Source organism: Ylistrum balloti, unplaced genomic scaffold (genome assembly GCF_031769215.1).
Source record: "Ylistrum balloti isolate Yb309-2 unplaced genomic scaffold, AGI_CSIRO_Ybal_v1 Utg370152, whole genome shotgun sequence".
Lineage (NCBI taxonomy): Eukaryota > Metazoa > Mollusca > Bivalvia > Pectinida > Pectinidae > Ylistrum > Ylistrum balloti.
In genome coordinates, this window is record NW_026782152.1 from 171,232 (window position 1) to 179,089 (window position 7,858).

A 7,858-nucleotide genomic window follows, 5' to 3' on the forward strand; every position below is an offset into this window, starting at 1 on the left:
CGCTCGCTGTGCTGGACTGACTGTGTCTACCGTACGCCTTGTAACACATTCGCTGGACGACTCTCTGTATTCATTACACTATATAATAAGGTGGCGTTACAGCTACATACGTTCATCATTTTGCGATGACATGCTTAAGTAAATTCAACTATAATTTCAGCTTAATGATTCCAATAAATCGGCATCCTAGCGAGGCTTTTAATGGTCATTAAACTTAATGTTTTTTTTAGTTAAGAAGATAGGCGCGGCGCTTGATATATTGCAAAAACCTAACTATAAGGTAAAAAAGATTTTATAAATCAAATAACGTTGGTTATCCCTCCCGTGATGTTGTAATGTGGAGCATGGCTATTTCCACTACCTATTAGATTACATTGAGTGGTTCTTATCTACACATAAAGTCTAGGTTCGCGAACAGACTATAAATAATAAAGGTAGATGGATTTTAAATTGTATATAAATTCAATATACTGATTTGTCTAACATCAGTCAGGAGTAGTTTGATAGAAAATCTGTAAACAATAGAGTGAGTAGAACAACGAAGGAAAAGGCTAAGTGAAACAGCTTGAATGAATACCATTTGATATGCATGGGATGTGTCACTTCTGTCGACAAGATATTTGCAGATACAAAGATGTACTTACATTTGAAATGCACACCACTCCTATAATTGTGGAATCCTGACAAACTTTGAAGGTAAAAACAATGTTTTTCCCTAGATTTGTAATAATTGGGAAATATATTTCTAATTTATGATTCGAAATTTTACTTACTGTACATATAAACATAAGTCTCATTATACCAGAAGTTTTACTTAATCTACAAGCATTGTCTTGCAGTATTTCCTTATATGCAAGACCGTTAAGAGAACTCTTTAGAATTCCCCTTGAGCACCTAGGAGTTTCTTGATTTCATGTTGTCGGAAAGGCGTTTCTTCATACCTTTCCAATATCAAGCTTATTCGTATTCAACTGCTTGTTCCCAATATCACGATTTTAGTGCATAATGTCAAAAACTGACAAATGCAGATTGATAAATAGTACGGGGGGGTTTCAGGGCGTCACAATGATCTCGATAGGAAATTATAGCTGTTTATCTTGCTCTCATATTAAAACATGACGAGCGTCATTAATAAAGCAAAGGACGCTTTCCCTAATGGAAAAACTGGTCGTTTTCCTCCTCTTGTACTTTGCACTTTTTTCAAGGGTTTACGTGTAATTTTGCCTCTGTTCATATCGTGCCCTAGTTTTAATGAATTTGAGTTTGAATTGATATTCTGTTGACATATCAGCGTCCCCGTCGTTGTTTTTTTGTAATTGTTGTGTTGAAACATACATTGTATGCTTGGAAAGTTACCTATATTTCAAATCATATTTCCATGAACGAGTTACATACTGAAGACAAAGACTGAGTTAGACATACCTGTCGCGGGAACAGAGATAGGGGAAGCGATTGAAAATTTCAAATATGACAAAGCTCAGTCAGAACACTGTTTATTGAGCACTTTATTGCTCCGTTTATCGTTTTTTAATCATAATATATTGTATAAGTAACGCTATTAAGTCAGGTGGTAAGTGTTGTTGTTAGACAGGGGTTAACTAGTGCAGTTAATAATGTTTTAGCACTAAAGTTCAGTTCAAATGCACTTTCTTAATAGAAAAGTTACAATACGATTCAGAGATTTTTTTGAAAGCATTCGATTTTGTCGATAGGGTTACCGTTTGGTATAAGTTGAGTTAAGTGGGTCCAGAAAGGAAATTGTTTTCTTCTAATAAGTTCCGTTACAAATAAATAAAAACAAGTTGTCTTACATGGAATGGTATACCTAGTGGTATTTTATGTAACTGAAGTCGAAGTTATACATTAATAAATCATTTCATAATATGTATTCTCATTTCATAAATACCTGTAAAAGAGTCTATATTTCGTGATTTGAATCTGTTCTTTGAATATCAGTCGACTACCGAGAGTTACTTTCAGAGATAGTTGAAGGTCTTGAATGCCTTCTTCACAACATATAGAGATATACGATTCCTGGGTGTATAGCAATGTCCGCTAACAAAATGTAGGCTGTTTCTGTTCTTTATGGCCTAGTTTTATTACAAGAATTCTTAATTAGGGTTTAATACATGTTGTTAACCAAGAATGCAACGCCCTTTTTCTCGCTGTGTTTGAGGTGTAAAAACATCCATTCTAATTTTGAAATAACAATTACAGATTTTTTTATACTTATATTTGTAATGTACTCTCGTACGGATGTAAGATATAAGGGACCCTCGTAAAAATACAGGAAGGAAGGCAATGTGTAATGAGTTGTTTTGACCTAATTGTTGTAATGTGTAATTACACTTTTACGAGACTTCAGTTTTGGTTCAAATTTCTAAACCATAAGGACTGGTTGTGCTCGCTTCAAAGAAAGAGAGGATAACCTAAATACAACTGAATATGATTTGACAAAGAAAAGAAAAGAAAACAATATGTTTTGTATTGGAAACTTTAAGTAAATGTCACTCTATACAAATTTTGTTGAAAACGCCATACCCAAGCAGCTTCGTCAACTAGGTTTTTCTTTTCATCACACCGTGTGAATGATAGTTACAAGTATAATAAAGAAATCAGCGTCATAATTGCCACATGTAGGAAGTCTTTAATCAGGGAAAATTGATAAAGCACTTTATTAGCAAATGTCTACTTTGGTGGAAAATACGTGTAATTGTTACATTGTAAGTATAGATACTATGAATATATATATATGAAAGAAATGTCATAACATCATGTCCGAATATAAATAATTTCATTATCATCTGCAGTATTTTTATTATTATTATCATCATTTACCAAACTCTTTACATCATACACAATTAGACGTAGTAATGCCTCTGCCGAATAAATGTATATTAAAGATCGTAGAAGACTTAAGGAGGATCGGTAACTAGTGTCTAGGAATTACAATTAATCTGCTTTCAGTCTCTCTATCTACCACCAGCCTTTCTTTTGTACTGAATTGCCCTGCAGCTGCTAATTTTGATACGATGAATTCTCATTCTAAGGAAATCTATCGGTTGTATCAAATACGTGTCAGTGAAATAAGAGTTAGTACGGCTATATATGTACTTGTAACATTCTTTAACAGTGACCTAGCTTTTTCTCCTATAAATTCAGAGATGTTTATCAACTTCCACTCAGAGACCTTAAGAACTCTCTGCTCCATCCACAAGATATTTGTTCCGCACTGGTAGTAATTGTAGTTCTGTCACAAAAAAAAGACTTCATGTTTATGGGCTTATTAGTCATGTGTGAAATTTATTCTCTTCGACAAGCTATATAAAAAATAAGCGCAATTAACCAAAAGTTTTACCAGAAAAGTGAACTTGTAGCCATTCCAATCTAATTACAGTAAGAAGGGCCTCATTACATCATCGTTGCCGTACTCTGCTCGCCATCAGTTGGATAGGAAAGGAAGTGTGATGTCACTTCTCAAATTACTTTTCTCATTTACGTTCCCTATCTTGTTGAAAAGCGTTATTACTTTCTACAAGACAATTATTTGTTTTGGAGGTAATATTTGAGAATACAATGCCATATCTACATATTATCATATCTTTTAGGATTATGTACCTTTCATTTTCTATCCGAAAGTAAAATAGAACCGAAGTTAAAATAGTTAGTAATGCGCCACAAAGCTATAGATGTAATGGTGAACTATTTTCAACGTAAAAATTTAGGTTTGGCGTAGAAAATTGGGTTTCAACGAAATAATGTGTGTTTCAACTTACAAAATTTGGGTTTATTTCGACAGTTATGGTATTCAATATTACAATTGTACTTGTCAGCTCATGTAGAACATCTCGGGTCACGTTGAATGATTTTCCTGATGAAATATCCGTATCCCCTTATGCGTAGGCTATTAACAGAACGAAAACATCGTATCTTTACAAAGTGGTCGTCTTTCCCGTAGTGACATTAGTTGCCAGTTCAACCGCAAACAGCGACCTTTAAGTGGCCGCTTTTTTACCGTGAGAAAGGGTATCAGGTAAATCATTCGGGTTTCAAGTTTCTATGCGACTAACCCACTTACACATACCGATGGGGTAACTATGCCAGATTGATACCATGACCACCGGCCTAAATACTACGCATAAATACCCATTTGCTGTTCAATGTTATATGTAAATATTATGGAAAGGCTCTGGTAGTGTTTCGTAACACCACATATATGATACACATACAGTACGATAGGAAGGCCCTGTTGGCCCTATTTCTGGAGAAGTATCAAATGAATCTTATTTATATTTCATTTGTAGGGACTAATTTGTCACTAGCCGAGCATTGTCCCATTTCTGAACTGATCCGAAAAGCATCATAGCCGACAAGCGGCCATCTTGAATTTTTCACAGCATATTTTTATCGTTATTTCTGGAGAAATACTTCATGGATCATTCTAAAATGTCATGTGAATGGACCCCGTTTTCAGACAAACCCTTAGTCCCTAGTTGTATCCTAAGATTTTGGTACTGATCTTAAATAAATGACCCACAGACGTATATTTCTTCAAGTTTATATATGTATCCCTCTTGGTCCCTTAAAGTGCTTTGTCCCACTATCAGACTGATCTCGAAAAATTACAGCTGACAGATAGGTTCCTCTCCATCCCGAGTTGTACTCATTCAATTTCCAGTCTGGTTAGAAAAAATAAAATGGCCGACAGGGTGCCATCTTGGATTTTGACATTGAAAGTTTGTTTTCGATATTACTCAATAAGTGCTGGATGGATCGTTCTTTGGAACTGTCTGATAGACAACACAAAGACAGGCGACCATTTTTTTTTTTTTTTCTTGAAGATTTATCCTTGATATTTCTTTTGGAGAAATATGCTCAAATAATCAAAAGCAAACAAGAGAGGGAAAGAGCAATGAATGGAAAACGTCCAACTTCTAAAGAAGAATTGAAGACCAAACAATGGTGGGCGCTAATATCCGTCTTGGATCTCTTGTGTTTGTTGGGTTTATCGCCCATTGAACAGCGATGGCCATTTTGAGGCGGAGTCTCTCTTAAGTACCTGGTGGCTACCTAACTGAACAACATACGGGTGTCCCGTCGAATGCCATCCGGAGAAATTTGGGTGAAGAATTTTGCCTAAGGACACATCCAACCACGTCAACACAGACCGGTCCGTTTCTCAACTTCTCGGAAAGCTCAAGATATTTTGTAGTTCTTCAAAATCTATAATCTATTAATTCAAAAGGGCGAAAAGGAATAGAAAGTAAGCCAACACGGATATGAAATGCTGAAATAGGGATAACACAGCAATTTCTGTTTCTTCTGCGTAGCCTGCACAGATGACTTTGATTAATATAAGGCTCGTGTTATTAACCTCCCACAACAATATCTATGTGTGACATCAGAGTCTAATCCTGGTATGACATCAGGTCTTATCCTGGTGTCCCTTGTGCCGCCGAAATAGAGCACGCTGAGGACAGCTTAAGTTAATTCTAAGATTTAGAAAAAAAAATGCGTGTTTAAGGAATACCTGTTTTGATATTTCAGTTTACATCAAACGAGGACATTTTCCCTGCGCCGAACATTGTCTCAAGCTTCGGCGATATTTAACGTGTACCCCAAAGTCGTATAGGGAATTCTTGCTATGTACATCATTGTATGTATATTTCCGGAATATGACTTTACATGTTTGTCATAATTTACTTACTGTCCGATAGGAAGCTGGGCATGTTTGATGCCCGTAGATATGCCTGGTAGTCATCCTGTTCTCATTGGGAAACGTGATTTTACTTTTTTGAATGGCAAAGATTAAAACACATTGTCTTACCCTCCATGTGCGTTCTCATGGCTGACCATGTAAGTATTGTGTTCATATTTTCCCTTAGTTTGAGTTGAGTTGAATTTGAGTTTGAATTGAAGTTCTACTGACAAGTTCATGGTTTGTATGTCTTTATTTTCGTATAGTTGTCATTATATTCACTCATATTTCACACTCTGTAAATTACCACAGTGATACAGTATTATCTGTACTGTTAAGAGACCTGAAAGTAGACTCAACAATTCGTGAATTTGCAAGTGACGTTTCCATTTGCTTCCTGGTAAAGACCCTGGCCTTGGTCACCAAGTGTGACACTATTGGTTTTCGATAGGAAATAAATCTATTGAAGAATTCAGGAAATATCGTGTACAGGAAGTTATGTCTTACAGAGGCTATTATATTTAGAAAGGTATTTCATCATTGTGTGTTTTTATTTCGGTTTTCATTTTGAAAATTTTTGAAAACATTTGTAATACAGAAATGAATGGAACTATTTTTCTTACAGGAACATTTACTATTGGTTTTCCTAACCCCAGCATTTGAAAACATTACAGTTTGGGCACATGCTCTTACAACAAAGCTTTATAGTTGAGGTTCTTCCTATTTTTTGAGTTTTAAAACTACCTGTTCGGAGTAATAATAGGACTACTTTTATACAAGATTAGCGCTGTCTTTCTAGATTTAGTAGCGGTATCAAAATTATTCATTCAGCAAAATATTGATAGTATATACCTCTCGCATGTGATAAAGATGGTCTTTCATAATCTCGAAATATTTCTGTATAAAGAACCTCATCGAATTTCAGAATCAGCAATTAGGGCAATTGTTATTAATTTTCCATCCAATAGCATAATAAAAATGAAAAAAATACTACTCGCCCAAAACGACTGGAAAAAATTACACCCGGAGATCGTCAAGATCTTTTCATTACTGTTCCGAGAGTTGGACTGAACTTAATATCGATAAATCCAAATGCAGGTAAGTCATGCGAGAAGGAAATCTTTATAAAACCAGGAATCATGTGAGAATTGTTCTCTTCACTCTTGTGACTTTAAGGTCAACCTCTAAGAGCAACGGGATGACCTGTTTACCTATCTACAGTTGTATATTACTTTGCCAATATTTCAAACTAAATCAGTTTCGAGTAAGAGGACATTGAATGGATTATTTTGATATTTCGATCTTTAAAGAAACATGTATAATGCAATATAATCCATTCTCTCTATCGCTTTCCAGATTTAAAAATTTAGGCCCTTAGCATCACCAACGAGTCCTAGAAGGACAAAACAAAATGTAAAATACTTTTTACTTCATTATTTGGCTCTACTGTATCAAATCCTAAATTTGCATCGAAAATTTTTATTCACTCATCTGTTTTTGTACAATCGTTGTTAATATATATAGAACATCACATTTGAGAAATATTTCAGAAAGATTTATATGAACAAGACAAAGTAACTGATTTATCACAAATATCTTCACGTCTGACTGCTGTTATTCATGAAGGATATTTATTCAAATAAGCAAGGTTGTAGTTAACATTGGTATGCAGGACATGTGTCAATGCATTCGCTCATTTAAAATAAAAAAAGGTTACTCTTCCGGAACACCGTGTTTTATTCTTCTTGTACTTTTTCTGAAATGTCCATGTTAACTTTTCTTACGTTCAAATTTTGCCCTAGTTTGATGGAATTGGAGTTTGGATTATGAATATGTTCACTTGTTGGTATTTTATTGGTTTTTAGTTAAACCTCATAGCTGAACACGAACATGAACTCGAACTGGGTAAAATAAAGACAGCTTAATAAGGTATTGTGGGACACAATTTATTTGCATAGGCAAACCTTGCTGTGTATTAGTGAAAGATGACATCAGATCTACCACTGATACACACAACAATATTATCCACCACATTCATGTGCATATCCAATCCTTCACAATATTAATGGACGTTAGTTCGAAAATTATCTAAACTAACAGAAAAAAATATTGCAATATAATGCAATACTTCAACATTTCTTTCACAAGAAAAATGGTAAT